Source organism: Lissotriton helveticus, chromosome 6, assembly GCF_964261635.1.
Source record: "Lissotriton helveticus chromosome 6, aLisHel1.1, whole genome shotgun sequence".
Lineage (NCBI taxonomy): Eukaryota > Metazoa > Chordata > Amphibia > Caudata > Salamandridae > Lissotriton > Lissotriton helveticus.
This window is the reverse complement of record NC_136067.1, coordinates 362,839,423-362,859,201: the sequence shown is the minus strand read 5'-3', so window position 1 is coordinate 362,859,201 and position 19,779 is coordinate 362,839,423. Positions and strand designations below refer to the sequence as shown.

Sequence of the window (19,779 nt, the reverse complement as noted above, 5' to 3'; positions counted from 1 at the left end):
AACTGTTCCCCCTAGTTCAGCTCCAAGTTGTGGTTCTCAACAGAAGGGTGTAGTAGGGTTGATCACTATTTGGACACAGTTGGCTCAAACTAATGGCCAAATGTTTGTCCACAATTGCTTTTAATGAGAGCTTGCTGTGTCTTTATTAAAATTAATTTCTGACTACAGCACGTTCTGTTTTAATCACACTTACAACTAGTTCACTGTCACTCACGAATAACCAGCTCCACTGCAATTGCAGGTGTTGTAGCACACTGGGTAGGCATTCAGCCCGCCCAGTGGAACCCGATGATAAAGCATGTCACCCACCAGGGGTGAGTGAGGGTTTTCTTAAAAACCTTTATGGTTTTTCGGCACACTTCTGTCACGTTTCTTTCGTTTCCCCCCCCCCTCTTTTTGGTTAAGAATACTAGTCCTTATGTGTTTTTTGCCAGAATTTGTAGTCACTCCTTAGTTGTTATTTATATTTGAATTGGGGGTATAGGAGTGTTTTTTAAACCCTACCTCTCTTGTTGTTTACAAGTGTAGTAGGGTTAACCCTGGGAACTGAGATGGATTCTGGCCTAGTCAGAATACCAACTCAAGCTGTTTTGATCTATGATGGGGACATAATTATGTCCTCTACTTAGAGTCCCAATAGCCTGGGCAAGTACAGAAAAACTCCTTTAATTAATGACAAAGGGGCTCAGGCCTACAGGGACACATGTGCTAGTGTCACAATGGTGACGCCTGGTTTTGTGGTCCCTGGACAGATCATACTAGGTAAAAAATTACCTAGTGACCAATGCTAGCAATGTCACTACCACTCACAGTGTGGCAATTTTTAATTTCTCCTGGGGAGGGGTAACTGGCCTCAAGAAGGTTGTGGTTAGCTCAGACCTCCCTGTAGAATGTTTGCTTGGAAATTACCTGGAGACTTTAGCTTGGGCTGAAGTGGTTTATAGGACCCATGCCGAAATGTTAGGGATATCAGCACATGTCCTTGCTGTGACTAGATCACAGGTCAGAAATAGCAACACTGAACTGGCACTGGATTCTGGAACAGTGGACCAGTTGCCTACCAGGAGCAGAAGCAGTAGGGTTAAGGCAGTGCCTTCCCCCCTGCCTCAGGAAGAGGATCAGCCTTCTGAGGAAGCTGATTGTGAGACCCAGGAAGGAACTGTCCTAGAAGAGCTTGAGCCTGATCAGGTTGAGTTTCTTGGGACAGGGGGACCCCTCCAGGGCAGATATGAGGCAGGCGCAGTTAGACTGCCCTTCTCTTGAACCCCTCAGACAGCAAGCTGCTGCTGAGGCTGCTGGGAATGCTAGTGGGACCCACAAAGTCTATTTATTGGGATGATGGGCTCCTGTATTCAGAGGCTAGAGACCCCAAGCCTGGAGCTTCCAGGAGGTTGGTCATACCTTTGGCATTCAGGGGCTTCCTTCTCACACTAGCCCATGATATTCCCCTTGCAGGACATCTTGGCCAGAACAAGACTTGGGACAGGCTTGTTCCTCACTTTCACTGGCCTCATATGTCAGAAGATACCAAGGAGTTTTGTCGCTCCTGTGTCACCTGCCAAGCCAGTGGCAAATCAGTGGCACCACAAAGGCCTCCCTAATACCACTACCTGTGGTGGAGGTTCCCTTTGAACGTGTAGGGATTGACATTGTTGGACTAATGGATCCCCAAACAGCCTCTGGGCACAGGTTTATTCTGGTGGTAGTGGATCATGCCATCAGGTACCCAGAAGCTATTCCCCTAAGGACCACAACAGTACCTGTTGTGGCAAGAGCCCTCCTGGGAGTTTTCTCAAGAGTGGATTTTCTGGAGGAGGTTGTCTCAGACAGAGGGGCAAACTTTATGTCTGGATATTTGACTGCTATGTGGAAGGAGTATGGAGTGAACTACAAGTTCACCACATCCTATCATCCACAGTGCAATGGTTTAGTCGAGAGATTCAACAAGACCTTAAAGGGCATGATTAAGGGTCTCCCTGAAAAGCTTAGGCGGAGGTGAGATATCCTGCTGCCCTGCCTTTTGTTTGCTTACAGAGAGGTCCCACAGAAGGGGGTTGGCTACAGCCCTTTTGAACTTCTGTTTGGGCATCCTGTAAGAGGACCCTGTGTCTGGTGAAGGAGGGATTGGAGTTACCTCTCAAACCTCCCAAGCAGGACATTGTGGACTATGTACTTGGTCTCCTCTCCAGAATGGCTGAGTACATGAAAAAGGCATCCAAAAACCTTGAGGCTAGTCAGGAATTGCAAAAGGCCTGGCATGACCAAAAGGCTGTGCTGACTGTTTACCAGCCAGGGCAGAAAGTGTGGGTGTTGGAGCCTGTGGCCCCAGCAGCTCTCCAAGAGAAGTGGAGTGGACCCCACACTATTGTTGAGCAGAAGGGAGAAGTCACCTATTTGGTTGACCTTGGAACTCCGAGGAGCCCCCACAGGGTGCTTCATGTCAACAGATTGAAACCATATGTTGACAGGGAAGACATGGGCTTGCTAATGGCTACAGATGAGTGACAGGAGGAAGAGAGTGACCCTCTCCCAGACCTGCTTTCTCAGAACCCTGATGATGGTTCAGTTGATGGTGTAGCCTTGGCAGGTAGCCTCACTAACCAAGAGCAGCAGGACTGCCGACAAGTTCTACAGTCCTACAGACATATGTTTTCACTGCTCCAAGTCAGACTACCTGGTGCACTCATGTAGTGGACACTGAGGACAGTCTGCCTGTTAAAAGTAAGATTTACAAGCAACCTGATCATGTCAGGGACTGTATCAGGACAGAGGTCCAAAAGATGTTGGATTTGGAAGTCATTGTGACCTCAGAGAGCCCTTGGGCCAGTCCAGTAGTCCTGGTGCCTAAACCTCACACCCAAAATGGTAAGAGAGAGATGAGGTTTTGCGTGGATTACAGAGGCCTCAATGCTGTCACTAGGACAGATGCCCATCCAATACCTAGGGCAGATGAACTCATTGACAGATTGGCATCTGTCAAGTTTTTGAGTACATTTGACCTGACAGCTGGTCAGACTAGCTGATGATGCAAAGCCAACGACAGCATTTTCAACCCCTGGTGGGCATTATCAATTTGTGGTGATGCCCTTTGGTCTGAAAAATGTACCTGCCACATTCCAAAGGATGGTGAACTAAGTCCTCTCAGGTCTGGATGACTACTGTGCAGCTTATCTAGATGATATTGCTGCCTTTAGCTCCACTTGGGAAGATCACCTGATCCACCTAAAGAATGTTTTGGAGGCCCTGCAAAAGGCAGGCCTAACTATCAAGGCTACCAAGTGCCAGATAGGGCAGAGTCAGGTTGTATACCTGAGCCACCTGTAGGTGGAGGCCAGGTAGATCCAGAACATAATGGACTGGACTGCTCCAACCACCCAGACTCAGGTCAGAGCTTTCTTGGGCCTGACTGGGTATTACAGGACATTTGTCAAAGGGTATGGTTCCATAGTGTTACCCCTGAATGACTTAACTTCCATGAAAATGCCAAAGAAAGTTCAGTGGACAGTAAGCTGTCAAAAGGCATTTGATGACCTGAAGCAGGCCATGTGCACTGCTCCTATTCTGCAAAGTGCAGACTACTTCAAAGAATTCATTGTCCAAACAGATGCTTCTGAGTTGGGGGTAGGTGCTGTGCTTTCACAACTGAATAAAGATGGTCAAGACCAGCCAGTAGCTTTTATTAGCAGAAGGCTGACCCCTAGAGAGAAACGTTGGTCAGCTATTGAGAGGGAGGCCTTTGCTGTAGTTTGGGCACTGAAGAAGCTGAGGCCATACTTGTTTGGTACTCACTACAAAATTCAGACAGACCATAGGCCCCGCTTGTGGCTAAACCAGATGAAGGGCGAAAATCCCATACTGCTCAGGTGGTCCATTTCTCTAAACGGGATTTTACAGTGGAACATAGACCTGGGACTGACCATGCCAATGCAGATGGACTCTCCAGATATTTCCACTTAGAACATGAAGACTCCACTGGTCAAGGTTAGTTTAATGTCCCTGCAATTGGGGGGGGGGTGGGGGTTGTGTAGGAGAGTAGGGTCTGCTTCCTATGGTCACCCCCACTTTTTCCTGTGATTCTCTGGTTTTTCGACTTTAATGTGGCTGTGGGCCTGCTAATCAGACCCACAGCCCAGCTGTTCTCTCTCTAAATTGATACCAGGCACTTTAGGTGCATAACAGATTGGTTACTGGGTCACCCTTATGAGCCCCTGTATAGTGTACCATAGGTACCCAGGGCATAGGTGCACCCTAGGCCTACCAGGGGCTACAGTATGTATTGTACCACCCCTGGTTTGACTTCCAAACTGACACCACAGGTCTGTTCCCACAACCACGGTAAGGTGGTGTAATCACCCCTTACTTAGATATAGTATACCTATATCTACCTTTACCTATAGACACATATACACCTATAAGCCACTCCTATGTTAGGCCTCGACAATCCTGGAGGCAAAGTGCTTGGTTTTATGTGAGAGGGTGCTCTGGCATGAGCTGAGCCCCTCTGCAGCTTTTGGAACCATCTCCTTATAGCTGTTCTATGATATAGCCATACCATATACTCTTAAGTGCATTATAATCCTCGCGGTTAATGCTAACTTTGGTTTGGCTATATCAAAACATGTCGTGTAAGGTGTCAAACACTTTGGAATACTACCCCCCCCCCCCCACCAATTCTGGCATGGGGGGGTAGCTTTCCACCCTTCTAGAGGGAAAAGACATTTAAGTAACTGCTTTACCCGGTTAAAGCAAAACTGAGCCTCAGCATCACAAAATGGATGCTGCTGCCACAGACCCAAGTCTGACCTCCTGTTGCATTGGGGTACGAGAAGCCCCAGCCGAGCAACATTTGCACCGAAGCCCAGGCCCCCATACTCCGCGAGTGTCCCGTGGGCCCCGCTTTGCATTTGAGCTCAACGCGTCTTCCCGGGTCCTTGCCCGTTGGCAAGTGAGCTCCCTGAAGACGCTATCTTCAATTTAACTTGCTTTCCTGGTTGCTCCAGCTTCCCTGAAAAGGAGAAGCGCCACAGACCTTGCTGGTCTGCAACAGAGCCAATCTTGACATCCTGCGTGGGTTGCGGTTGCCAAGGCTTGTTGGCTCCTATCCGGATACCGAAACCGCAGGCATCTAGATCCATCGTGGGTCAGCTCGAATCCAACTCCTGGTCATCGTGAATGCCTTCTGGACCTCGTGGCTGAAGAGACAAACTCACCTTCTTCACCTTAAAGCACCCAACATCGCCTGGTTCCTTCCTGGTTCCTTTCTGGTCACTGGATAGTGACCCAGACTCTGTCCCCTCTGCTTTCAGGTTCTTCACATCTCCGATCCACCCTTGGATCCACCCAGACACTTTTCCTCTGGTCACCTGTAGCACTTCTTTGCAACTCTCCATAGAAAATGACAACGAAACCCGACACGAAAAGACACCTATGCATCCGGCTTCCCTGGGTGAGGTAACACGAGTACTCCGGTGCTCCTGTGGGTCTTGATTCTCGAAGTGTCCTAGTTTAAAAAGGGTTCCATCCTAGTCCATCCGGAAGTGTCCTTAAATCTGTAACTTTGTATCTTTTACGATCTCCATAGAAAGTCAATGGGAACCCGTGCCTGTGTTTAGACACTGCACGCGGCTCCCGTAGGTCTCCTACTTCCTAACCCTTGGTTGTTTAGTGTAGCCCCAGCAATTCTACAGGCCCTAGGCCTGTTTTCTAACTCTCATGTGGTACTTATACTACTTTCCTAGTATATGGTTTGTGAGGCCCCTAGGGCATAACGTATATTGTGCAACTTATCGTATATTAACTGTGTCACTTGTATTGTAATTTTACCTCTGACCTCATAAAGAGTGGAGAGGGGTTGTGTTTAGATTAAATATATATATATTTGATATATATCTTGTGTGGTGTCCTTTCATTTGGTATTCAAGGAATTATATACAGTAAAACAACTTGCTTAACTTGCCTAGTGAAGTCTTAGCCTGAAGACTGCTGGTTCATGCTACCACTAGGATAGCTTTCTATAAGGTTGACTTTACAACCACCATCAATAAGCGTCGATAAGACTGGTGCAAGGTGCCCACTAGAACTAGTGGACATCATATGACAGGCTAACTTCTCACAGACGGAATGTTGCAGAATGGCAAAACATTCACCCCAGTCACAGATCTGGGTTTAATCCATCGTTATTTTGCTCACCACACCACCCCAGAAATTTGTAAACATTGTAACTCGTTGGGGGAAAGGAATGCCAGATGTTTTTTCCTTCTTTTTTTCCAAACTGCTTTGCCATACAGTGTCTCGAACTGCTGAGGACCAAGTCTTGATGGCTAACCTTTTTACACAGTATTAAGATGTCATGCATTGTATGTCCTAAGTAATGCAAGACCGCTGGCTCACACTGTACCTCCTTTTTATAAAGGTTTGCAGAATTATTTGAACACTTTGGACTTTAGTTATTTCTCGAGCAGCATGCCGAGATGCCAAAAGACTGAAATTGGCACTCTGCCTTCAGGAGCAGACTACAATACTGGACCCTCTGTCTGAGCAGCAATTGGCAACAGTGTGGAGCCTTGTGGGTCATCATGGACTGTCTCACAGTCATCGAGATCTCGCATGGATGAGTGCACACGGCTGCCTGCCCACCTGAACCTTCCAGCACCGACGAGGTATGACTCCATCAGACCGCTGCCCCCGGGACAACTGTGCGCAAGATGAAACACTGTATCATCTCTTATGGACTTGTTCTTTTGCCAAAGCCTTTTGGGCGCTCACGCACCCCTTTCTTGTACATGTGGCTGGTATTTCACACTCTATTATATGGTTGGTCTCTTCCTCCAACAAATGTATTAACAGCATGGCGCATATTGAACTGCAGCAAAGAGACACTTTGGGACGCCCATAACCTGCTGCTCTTTTCACACAAAGTCTTGTCCCCTAAAGACTGCAAGAAATTATGCTTGGACAAAATGAACACTTACCTCCAAGTCGATAATCAGGTGCTAGGCGCCCAGCAAGCGTGTGAACTATGGCACACCATGAACTGGAAAGAGTGGGTCACTTAAGTGACAAAATGCTGCACCCTCTTTCTTGACATAACAGCTCTGGCCACCGGGCTTCTAGTCTTTTACGGATTGGCACTTGTTTATAGGCCATAAAAAAAGATTTAGCCACAGCCTCCTGCCACCGGGCTATAAGGGATTGGCACTTGTTAACAACACCCTCCAACCGTTAATCTCTTGCTTTTTATTGTACATGTCTAGTTGTGCAAGAAACAATGCACCCAACCGTTTACTTACACTGTAATGTAACGTTTAAATATTCTGTATGCACCTGATTACTTACACTGCAAAGTCTTACTTTAATACTCTGTATGCACCTTTATCTCTAATAAAAGATTTTCAAAACATACAAAAAAAATCTGTTACATTAATTTTTGGAACAATGAGATGGAATAGGAGCTTGCCCTGTCCACTCCACGCATCAACCTGGTATTGCAGTACCTCCAGGAATGGTGCACTTCCCCACCCGGGGAAAACAATGCTGTTGAAAAATAGACGAGAAAACGAGAGTAGCGCTTCACTACCAAACCCTGTAAAGTGGCGCTATTGTGTTTGCGTGTGAATAAAAGCAAACTGGTCACCGTCGTGTCTTGCCTTATTTATGTATTTATTCGACTTATTTGCCGCACCCGGGCCGTGCGTTATTTATTTATTTATTTGCCCCGCGACTTTTACGTTCTTCTTCTGCGCATTTGCTGGTGGTCCCGCGGTTTCAGAGAGTCAGGATGGGTGGCCGCTCGTTCAGTGTGGCAGCGGCCAAATGTTGGAATTCTCTGCCACTCTCCTTGAGAAGCCACAGTGACTATCTTCCGTTCAGGAAAGCGCTAAAAACGCACTTGTTCCCTAAAACTGCTGTGTAAGTGAATAGTGCCACTGCTCTAGTTCAAGCGCCAGGATGCCCTCTGGGTGACAGGACTGCGCTCAATAAATACACAAAATAATAATAATAATAATAAATAATATTTTCCGCGTTTAAAAAAGATAAATAAAAATTATTTCTTATTTTTTTCCCCCTTCTCCATCCAGACGCTGCACTTTGAAAAGAGACAAACGTCGGAAAAAGATTGTTTTTCCAGCAGCAGAGTTTCATTGGTTTTGGATCCATTTCACTGGGGAACGAATGGAAGAAGGTTCCCAGCAAGTCAGTAGGATGGATGGAGGGAGGGAGGGAGGGAAGGAGGCAGGCTGGCTGGCTGGGAGAGAAGTGGACACTGCCCTTGGCTTCCCTGAGCAAGAAGAAAAAAACAGAGTCCTTTTCCTTCTCTGCCCGCCCCGAACGGCCACGCCTTATCTATAGGCCTTAGGCTGCAGGGGAGCAGTGTCCCTGGCAAGCGAGGGTGAGGGGCCAGGGGCCGGCTATTTCCGGTCAGGGAGCTGTCCAGGGCATCCTGGGCTGATTCCCAGCATCCCCTGGCTGCCAGGCTCTCTTGCCAGCCGGCTTGAAGCAGTTTGCAGGAAGGGGCGGGGCATGCAAATACTAGAAAGAGGACAACATGGGTATGCTAATTGACGTCTAATGAGGCGACAGCTGAGGAGGACTCTGGGAGCCGGGAGAAGGCCTGAGGCCGGGGCCTCCTTTCCACCGGCACATGATGAGCTCTTGCTGGGAGTCTGAAAAAGAAGCGAAAGGGCGTCCAGCGACGGTGCAAGGGAAGAACCCGGTCCGGGTCAGCCAGGTGGATTTCTTCAGGAGGCGTTCATTCTGGCACCATTCTTGTTATCACTTCTCGGCCTTTTGGCTAAGATCAAATGTAGTGCCACCTCTCACTCTCTCACTAGAATGTTAACTGATTTAGGCATGTATGACACTTATAGGCACCACTCACCACCAGGTACTGGCTTCACCTGGGAGGCAGGTGTGCATGCACACCTATGTCATGTGACAGACAGACATGTCTAGCACACATGCCTGTATTTGGGGTGCTAGAGGGTGTCAAAGTGACACCCCCTGCACCCTTGCTGCAATTGGTATTTACCGATTCGGTATTGCCCATTGATTCCTATGGGCTTCAATGCCCATAGGAATCAATGGGCATTATTACCGAATCTGTACCGATTCGGGGCCCTAAGTGGGCCACTATTGAAACGAAGTTCCCCTCCCAGTACTTATGGTGGAAATGGGTAAAAACAAAAACTCGCTCCTTTTTTCAGGCACAAGGAAAGCTGATCTGGCAAGCGGAATGGAAGGATTTCCGCGCCTTGCAAAATCACCTAGTGTTGGTGAAACAATTGGGGGCAGCAGGGAAACCTGTTCTAGAAGATGTACGTGCCATAAAGAAAGACATGACAGAATGGTTGGCAAAGAGGATCAAGGCCATTATGTTTCAATCCCTTGTCAAACAGTTTACTGAAGATGAAAAATGTACCTCTTTCTTTTTAAAAAGGCTCAGGGGTCTCACGCATTGCTTACCACTCTGAAGGATGCCAACGGGGTATGTAAACAAGGGGTTACTGAATGCCAGGCTATTGCCCATGACTTTTATCGTGACTTGTATGCTGCTCCTACTAACCCCCCTTAGGTTGCAGAGCTCGACTCATACTGCGAGGCGGCAGACGTGGGCTTGAACAGCGAGCAGCAGACATACCTTGCAGGTCCCTTTACCAGGGAGGAGTTCCTTGCGGCACTGGGCATGGCCCCCCCAGGCTCTAGCCCAGGCCCTGATGGGCTGCCCTGGGAGTTCTACAAAACTTTCTGGGAGCTTATTTGTCAAGACTTCATGGACCTGGTGGTGACATCCTTTCAACATAATGACTTCACTAACGATTTTTTCACAGGTATCATCATCCTGCTTTACAAAAAAGGGGAGGTGGCCTCTCTGCAAAACTGTAGGCCCATCTCATTGCTTAACACGGACTACAAATTGATTTATAAAGTGTTGCTGCGTAGGTTTCGCGCTGTTTTAGGTGATGTGCTCCACCCAGACCAAACTTGCGCTGTAAAAGGGAGGTCTATTGTGGACAGCCTGACCACACTCAGGGATGTAATTCACTATCATGCTGACAGGCACACATCCTTAGGTGTCTTGAGCCTAGATTTCCAGAAAGCTTTCGATAGAGTGTCGCATGCTTTTCTCTTCACAGCGCTGCAACGCCTAGGAATTCCGAATACTGTGGTGAGCATGCTGCGGACTCTATATGCTAATGCCAACGGTTATCATACAAAGCCTTTCCCCAACCTGTCCAGGGTGCGTCAAGGTTGCCCACTGTGTCCTGCTCTCTTTGTGTGTGCGCTGGAACCCTACTTATGCCATCTACGAAGAGATAAAATTATACGTGGGGTGTTTGTACCAGGGGGCAAGGGCACACAGGCTAAACTAGTGGCCTACATGGATGACGTCACGATATTATGCACGGACGCCCAGTCTGTCCGCAGAACACTCACACAAGCATCTATTTTTCAAGAGGTGTCTGGCTTACGGCTCAATGTTGATAAGTGTATATGTTTGAAAATGGGCCCATGGGACACGTTGTCCGCCCTACAAGTACCGATGACCACAACGCCCATAAAGCTTCTGGGGGTACTCTTCGCAGAACAGACACCGATAGCACAAAACTGGGACGAGGTGTATGGCAAACTGACAAAGAAAATCTCATTGTGGTCCACACGCACTCTGACTCTGGAGGGTAAGGTGCTAATTGTCAAAGCTGTGCTTATGCCCTTGATGCTATACCTAGCCATGATATTCCCCCTGCCCTTACCCATTTTGGCAAAATGTACTAAGTTGTTGTTCACTTTCCTCTGGGGCTCCAGGATGGAAAAATTAAGTTGCTCGAAAGTCTGTAAACATTGGCTGAAGGGGGGTAAGGGGATGCCGCATGTGTCCACTTTTCTGATGTCAAAAGTTTTTTGCCACACAGTTGCCCGGCTTGAATCTGTCATACCCTCACACGCAGCTTCATATGTTAAATATTATATGGGGGCAACTTTCAGGCAGCGGGGCCTTTTCAGTCCCTCCAACCTTGCGCCTTTGGCCCCAACTGTACCGGAGTACTATGCTGCTTTGGTTAAATTTATGGACACTCTGGACATTCATTTCATTTCATTTATTTCACTTGTAAAGCGCGTAATTCACCCGAAGGTCTCAGAGCGCTGGGAGCAGACAAGATCCTTGGATTTCAGCAGATTCAGAGGGGTTTAAGAGTTCGGAATACTAAGGATTAAAGAGACAGTTTTTGAGCCGTTTCCGAAATCTGGCATGATCTGGCTCTTCTCTCAGAGATGTGGGGAGGGAGTTCCATGCTTCTGGGGCGGTCTTACTGAAGGCTCGGTCCCCGTTTCTGACCGTTCGGACTCTAGGAATGGATAGAAGGGCTTTACTGGAGGAACGTAGAGTCCTAATTGGGATATGGGCTTTAAGTTTCCTTTCCAGGTAAGCTAGTCCATGTCCATTTACTGCCTTATGAACCAGACAGCAGAGTTTGAACTTTATGCGTTTTTTAACGGGGAGCCAGTGCAACGTTCTGAGACATGCAGCTGACGGGGTGCGAGGGGGAAGGTCTAATACTAGCCTCGCAGCAGTATTTTGAAGAACCTGAAGTCGGTTTAGTAGTGACTGATTGATGGCTGAAAACAGGGCGTTCCCGTAGTCCATCCTGTTTATAACCAGCCCTTGAACTAGGGGCATGCGTGCTGAGAGCGGGATCCATTTAAAGATCTTCCTCAGGCTACGTATCTGGCCGTAGCTATTTCCAACTGTTTTTTTTATATGTTCAGACATAGTGAGCTTGTTATCTAGGACTACACCCAAGTTCCTGACGTATGGTTTGGGGGCAGGGCAAGTGCCCAGGGCGTCAGGCCACCAGTCCGGTGACCAGAATTGGTCAGCTTTGCCAATAAAGCATGATTTCGTTCTTCCCTGCGTTCATCATTAGGTGGTTTCTGGTCATCCACTCTTGTATATTGGTCATACAATTTTTGAACCTATGTTTAGCGTCTTCATGGTTTTGGCTGATGGTGACGAGGATTTGAGTGTCGTCAGCATAAGATAGTGTCCCAAAACCGCTTTCTCTAATGATTTTGGCCAGAGGGGAGACATAAATATTGAAAAGGGTCGGGCTTAAAATAGATCCCTGTGGGACACCTTTATCATTATTATAGGAGATAGAGGTATGATCACCAATTTGGACCCTTGATTGTCTATTATCAAGATAGCTTGATATCCATTTAAGAGCATTTCCTTCGACACCAATCTCAACAAGGCGCTCTAACAGTATGCGATGCGAGATGGTGTCGAAGGCCGCAGATAAATCCAGTAATACCAGGATGGCTGATTTTTTTGAGTCTAAGGATAACCTTATATTATCCACAACCTCCAGCAGGGCTGTTTCGGTGCTGTGGAATGCCCTGAAACCGGATTGGGATGGATCAAGGAGTTTATTTGATTCCAGGTGGGCGACAAGTTGTTTATTGATTAGGGTCTCCATGACTTTCCCAAAGAGTGGCAAAAGGGAGATAGGCCTATAATTTGTAAATTGATCGGGGTCTGCGTTTGGTTTCTTCAGAATGGGCCTGATTATTGCTTCTTTCCAATGGTCAGGAACAACGCAATGTTGTATTGATTGGTTAAAAATATTAGTCAAGGTAGGGATCAGAACTGGAGAGATTTTATGTATGACTTGTGGCGAAGCAGGGTCGCCCGGTGCTCCAGATTTCATTTTCAGCAGTGCATGATTTACATCCTGCTCAATCAGGGGTGAGAACAGTTTCAGCGTGTTATCATGGCTGCTGTGTGAATTTTGACTTTCACTGGGAGGGGTGCTGGTGCTGGTGAAATCGTTTATGAATTTCAGTTATTTTTTCATGAAAGTAGGAGGCTACGGATTCAACCCATTTTTTAGAGTCAGGAAGCGCCTGTTGTGTACCTGGAGGTGTGGTAAACTCCTTCACAATATTAAATAGTTCTCGTTGGGAATTTGCTGCTAGGGCAATCCTGTTACCCAAGTAGACTTTTTTTAGCCTCAGCAATGTCCTGCATATACTGTCTATGAGCCGCTTTGTATAAGTGTCTGTCTTGAACGCTTTTTGTCAGTCTCCATTTTCGCTCTGCCAGCCTAGTAGCGCTTTTTCTTTGTTTAAGTTCCGGCGTAAACCATAAAGAATTATTTCTTGGAGGTTTAGAGGTGCGCATAGGTGCTATATCATCAAGTGCAATGGTAATGGCTGATTCAAATTCCACGGCAGTTTGGCTAAGATTGGTGCATTGGGCAATAGAGGGCGGGGGAAAGGATTTGCTAAAGGCTGGTATGGTGATTTTATTCCATGGTCTGGTTTTTTTCATTTTTCTTGGGCTGATCGCCGGGGTCTGTGATCCGCTTATAGCGAATTTTATAATGTAATGATCCGTCCAAAAGACTAAGTCACTTTGAGTAATCGTGACTTTAGAGGAATTTGTACAAATGAGATCAAAAGTGTGCCCAGCTATGTGAATTGGACCCGTGGGGAGTTGACAAAGTTGTAGGGCTTCTAGATTGGTGGTTAGATCTATAGTGCAAGGATCAGTGGTAAGTTCGAGGTGGTAATTTACATCTCCCAGGAGGATGAAATTCTTTGTGGTTAGAGCATAAGGTGCTATGGCTTCTACTAATTTCTCAGAGAAGTTGGCTTTAGAGCCAGGAGGTCTGTAAATAAGGGCTACCTTCCATGCTTCTTTGTTGTTCACTATTATCGTGGCTGTAAGCAGCTCTCCCCAGCATTCGAGGTGAGAGTCGTTTATATGAATTTTTATAGCTGAGTTATAAATTATTGCTGTTCCTCCCCCTTTTTTGTTTCCGGGGCGGTCAAGTCTATGTATTTTGTAGGCCGGAGGTAGGGCTATGGCAATGTCTGGTGTAGACGATTCCTGGAGCCAAGTTTCAGTGACAAACAATATGTCAGGTTTCACAGAGTCTAAAAGTGCCCAAATTTGTAATGCGTGTTTGGCCATTGACCTAGCGTTGCAGTAGAGACATACTAGGTTAGGTGGAGTCTTTGGAGCGCAGATGGTTTTGCCAGGTGTAGGTGGTTTGGTGGGGGCTGAGTTGGGTTGGGAGTTAGGAGAGCGTGGGTCTAAGATCGAAGATTTGGCTGGGTTGAGTTTGTGAAGTTCCATAGTAGTATACCTGATAATGCCCATTTCCTCAGTACAACGTGCGCAAGGAGTCGTAGAGTTACGGGCAGGGTCTCTGGCGTCTGGAGTCGCGGCGCGCCGCTGCGCGCGTCCGCTCTGCGTGCTGTGTTTAGTAGAGCCAGTGGGCGGGGCTGTTAACAGGCTTGGAGCGCTGACCCTGCTGGTTCCAGGGAGAAAGCCGCTACCAAGATGGTGTAGACCCCTCCGCTCAAACGGCACAAGCCGCGGCGGACCAGGGGGCACCTCAGGTTGAAAGGTGAGAGCGAACTGTACAGAGCAACAGTTTAAAAGGCTAGTGCATGTTTAAAAGACAATCCGTTATTAATCAACGATTTTTTAAAAATGCAGGTGCAAATTAGCAATGATAGCAGCAAGCGCTGCGATTACTACACAGCGTGTTTACAATTTAAAAACGTTAGACACAGTTTCTAGCAGTAGCGAGAGCAGCCTGTAACCTGAAGAGATCGTCAGGGTTCTTGTCTGCCATTGCCATTGCGGCCATACCCCCCGCAGCCCGCCGCCAAGCCAAACAGCTCAAGAACTATTTGAACTCGTTGGAACAACCAACCCTGCTTGGCCCATTTTCAGAAGAACAATCCTCATCGGTTTGGGATCTGGTAGGCCACCGTGGCATGTCTCACAGCCAGAGGGACCTCGCCTGGCTCAGCGCCCACGCCTGCCTACCAGTGAAGGCTTTCCAACATCGGAAGAGGCTGGCACCCGTGGACCGGTGCCCCAGAGACTCCTGCCTGCATGCAGAGACTGTGTACCACTTGTTCTGGACCTGCGCCCATGCCCAGGCCTTCTGGGCCCTGCTGAGGCCCTTTCTCCAGAACATTGCCCACATTTGGACATTGACTTTCGAAATGGTATTGTATGGTTGGTCCCTGCCAGATCTATATCTCCTAACGGCATGGCGCATCCTGAACTGTGGCAGAGAGACACTGTGGGAGGCTCGCAATGCACTACTTTTCCATCATAAAGTGCTCCATCCAGCGGCCTGCAGGAATATCTGCCAGGACAAAATGCACACTTATGTCCACATTGATGATGCTCGCTTTGGGGTTCCCCAGGCTAGAGCTCTGTGGCGCATCTCGGACTGGAAAGGATGGGTCACTTGAGAGACTTACTACCTTGCCACCGGGTATACAATAGGATTGGCATTTGTATAGGCCCAATAAAGATTTAGTCCACCTTTTGGATAATGTGCTTGTACAACTTGCCCTATACCACGCTCTATAAACCGTGGTTATAAACGCAATATACCAGTCTTCTTGGGTACTGTACTTATCAAACTTGCCCTGTACCACGCTCTGTAACCTGTGGTTCTGAAAGCAGTATACCGGTATTCTTCCTTTTGGATGATGTACTTATAACTCGCGCCCTATACCACGCTCTGTAACCTGTGGTTATGAACGCAATGTACCGATCTCTTCTTGGATAAATGTACTTGTAAAACTTCCCTGTATTTGTGCCTTTAACAATAAATAAAGGTTTTCAAAACAAAATCTGTTCAGACCGAAGATGATTCCCAAGAAGTGTAACCTTTGTGGTAGCAACTCTCACCTGTTTAAAGCATGCCCCAAGGGACGTTTTTCTTATGCTACGGCAGCAGGCTCTGGTAACACAGACCCCTCTCCCCCCTCTCCACCACATCACAGTGCAGCTGAGACCTCGGGGGCGGCAGACGGGCTGCAAGCCTCAGATGGCCAGGACTCTGACATTCTGGGGATGGTTGATGGCATTCCTATTTACAGGTGTACCATGGGCTCAGAGGAGGACGAGGAGCAAGCAGAGCCCTCTGGTGAGGCAGGGTTTCATGGGGAGCAGGGTCTTGTAGATGTCAGCGATGAGCAGCAGCGCGCAGAGGAGGTTCAGGAGAATAGGGACAGTGCAAGCGCTAAGCAGGTGGCACTAGAGAATCGTGAGCGACGAAATAGGAGCGCCCGCAAAGCGAACATAGCAGAAATCTCTGCCCCTTCCAACATTGTGGTCTTAAATCCTACCCCACCGGACACATCAGAACACATAGTCCCCTCAATGATCCCCCCACAGCAGAGGGAAGCAAGGCTGAGAAGGACATAGATAGGGCAGGGCGCGACCTGAGAAAAGCGGCAGAGGCAACAGCATTTACCTTAGCACCAGTAGGAGGAGACGTGCAGTTCACTTCTAACGGCACTCAGGAAGGGTGGTCAGTACAAAGGGTGAAAAAACGTACGGCAAAAATGGCCAAACTCCTGGCAGAATGCTCCCGCCCCACCCGCAATAAGAGGCGGCCCTCCTCCCAGGAGCAGCGCCCCCCGGGAGGGAGATTCGACCATCTCCTTGACCTCTCGGACTCCGAGGAGGTACACGACGATGCAGTACAAGTGGTAGAAGTTGGTAATAGCCAAGATCTGGAGGACACCCCGGTCCTGGAGGGTCTGTTATCTGACCATTTCACTCAGGACCAGGAAGTGGTTTTGGACTGCGAAGATGGTGGTTTTGTGGTTGACTCTCAAGAGGTTTAAGTATGGGTTTCACCCTCTATGCTCTTATTATGGCAGTGTCGATCGCCTCCTGTAACGTGAGGGGCATAGGCACTGAGCTGAGTAGGACTATGGTACTGGACTTTTGTGAGAATATGCATGCAGATGTTATTTGTTTGCAGGAGTGTTATTTACCCTTCAGGCCTAACTATCTTTCTTTACAGAAATGCTGGACTAGGGGCCCTTCAGTCTGGTCTGGAGGCTCACTAAAAAACGATGGGGTAGTCATGTTATTTCAGCATAAACACTGGCAGCTTCTAGATGAATGAGTACTGTACCCAGGGCGTGCGGTCCTGGTAACCATGCTCCTAGATGGTAACCCCATAAGGATGTGCACAGTGTATGGGCCTACAAAAAAAGCAGAACGTGAACATTTGTTGCTTTTGATTAAGCCTTTCCTTGCAGGTGCTAAGCCACTTATTTTGACAGGAGATTTTAATTGCATACTACACCCTAAGGACCGTCAGGGGGCACAGACAACTTATACACTGGATGTCACTTCCAAAGTCCTTAAGTCACTGGTACATGATCTAGACCTTTATGACACTTATAGGAAGCACCACCCTCCAGGCAGTGGTTTCACGTTGGAAGCAGACCACGGGAAAACCAAGTCTAGAATTGATTACATCTTTGCCTCCAAATCCTTGGTGGCAGAGTCCTGCTCTACAGACCCAGTTCGGTTCTCAGATCACCAGGTGGTATGTGCCAAACTTACGGTGTCACAAAAACCCCAGCGTGGCCCGGGTTCATGGAAGCTGAACACTCAGCTGCTACTAGACGAGGTGGTATGCAATAAATACAGATCCTGCTATGAAAAGTGGCAGGGTCAGAAGCAAAATTTTCCCTCAGTATACAGATGGTGGAGGTGGGTTAAACTTAAAACACAAAGGTTTTTTCAATTGCAGGGGAAGCTACGCAAACAAAGGGAATGGGCAGATTTTCAGACTTTACAGCGCCGCCTGGTCCTGGCACAACAGCTGGGGGCAGCTGGGAAAGAAGTGAAGGAAGAAGTGCGGCAGATCAAAAACGAAATGAACATCTGGTTGCAGCGTAAGAGCAAGGCCATCATCTTCCAATCACGAGTGCGCCATTTCCAAGAGGATGAAAAGTGCACCTCCTTTTTCTTCAAAAAAAGCTGGTAAAACTCACAAGTTAATGTCTACATTGCAGTCTTCCAGTGGGGTGAGGGAACATGGTGTGGAAGCTTGTCAGCAGATTGCTTTTGATTTTTACAAAGGTCTATACACTGCTCCTGAAGGGCTCCAGGAGGCGCACAGTGCAGAGACATACTGTGAGTCAGTCACTGAGACATTCACACAGGACCAAAGGGACTTCTTGGGAGGTCAGTTTACTGGTGAGGAATTCCTCAATGCTTTGAGTTCTGTGCCCCGGTATTGATGGTCTACCCTGGGAGTTTTATCGTACCTTTTGGGGGTTTACTGTGTACTGATTTCATGTCTATGATTACGCACTCGTTTGACAATGACACTTTCACCACTGATTTCTCCGCAGACATCATCACTCTGATTTACAAAAAGGGTGAGGAGACCTCCTTACAGAATTGGAGGCCTATTTCCCTCCTTAATGTGGACTATAAGTTGGTTTCCAAAGTCCTTGCAAGGCGTTTTCGCATGGTCCTCCACTCTACCATACACCCGGACCAGACCTGTGCCATCAAGGGGCGTTCAATTGTGGACAGCCTCACTACCATCAGAGATGTCATTTGGTATAATACTGAACGAAAGAGCTCTCTAGGAGTGCTTTGCCTAGATTTCCAAAAAGCTTTTGATCGTGTCTCCCATGATTTTCTCTTTGCAGCCCTTGATCGAATGCAAGTCCCTGCCAGGACTAGCAACATGATTCGCACCATGTATAAACATGCTTGTAGCAGGGTAAGCATCAACGGCTACTACACCCAGGAGTTCCCCATTCAGGCAGGAGTGCGGCAGGGCTGCCCTTTATTCCCTGCTCTGTTTGTCTGCGCTCTGGAACCATTCCTGTGCCACCTGCGCAGGGATAAGTTAATAAGTGGTGTTTTTGTGCCGGGGGGCTCTGGTAAGCAGGCCTCGGTTGTGGCATATATGGATGATGTGACCATTCTTTGCACCAATGCACAAGCAACACGCAGTGCGCTCACACAGGCATCTTTATTCCAGAAAGTTTCAGGTCTTACTCTGAATGTCGACAAAAGTGTGTGTCTCAGAGTGGGCCCATGGGACACCCTAGCCAAGCTCCCAGTCCCTGTCACTACAGACCCCACTAAGATCCTAGGTGTGCTCTTTTGCGCAGGGAATCCAACCTCGACCAACTGGGATGAAGTGTATGGTAAGATCACAAAAAAGGTGTCTCTGTGGTCTACACGCAAACTTACTCTAGAAGGCAAAATCCTAATAATTAAGGCGGTCATACTTCCTAGCATGTTATACCTGTTTATGGTTTTTCCTCCCACAAAGCCTGTTCTACAAAAATGTACGAAGCTTCTTTTTTCCTTCATCTGGGGGTCAAGAATGGAAAAACTGAACCGTGCAAAACTTTGTAAGCATTGGACTAATGGGGGGAAGGGAATGCCAGATGTTTATTCCTTCTTATTTTCCAAATTGCTTTGCCACACAGTGTCTCAAACATCAGATGATCAAGTCTCAGTGGCCAGCCTCTTTACACGGTATTTTATGGGCGCATGTTTAAGATCTCGTGCATTGTATGTTCCAAGTAATGCAAGACCGCTAGCTCACACTGTGCCTCCTTTTTATACAGGTTTGCAGAATTATCTGTACTCTTTGGACTTGCAGTTGTTCCTCAAGCGGCATGCCAAGATGCCAAAAGACTGAAACTGACACTCCGCCTTCAGGAGCAAACCACAGTACTGGACCCTTTGAATGAGCAGCAATCGCCTACAGTCTGGAGCCTTGTGGGGCATCGTGGGCTGTCTCACAGTCATCGAGACCTCGCATGGATGAGTGCACACGGCTGCCTGCCCACCAGAACTTTCCAGCACAGAAGGGGTTTGACTCCATCAGCCCGCTGCCCCAGAGACACTTGTGCGCAGGATGAAACACCGTACCATCTCCTATGGACTTGCTCCTTTGCTAAAGC

General features: G+C 47.8%; 1 pseudogene; it reads left to right on the top strand.

Moving 5' to 3' along the window:
• The first annotated feature begins 7,373 nt into the window (after positions 1-7,373).
• On the top strand, positions 7,374-7,515 carry LOC144764490 (U2 spliceosomal RNA; annotated as a pseudogene).
• The last annotated feature ends 12,264 nt before the right edge of the window (positions 7,516-19,779 follow it).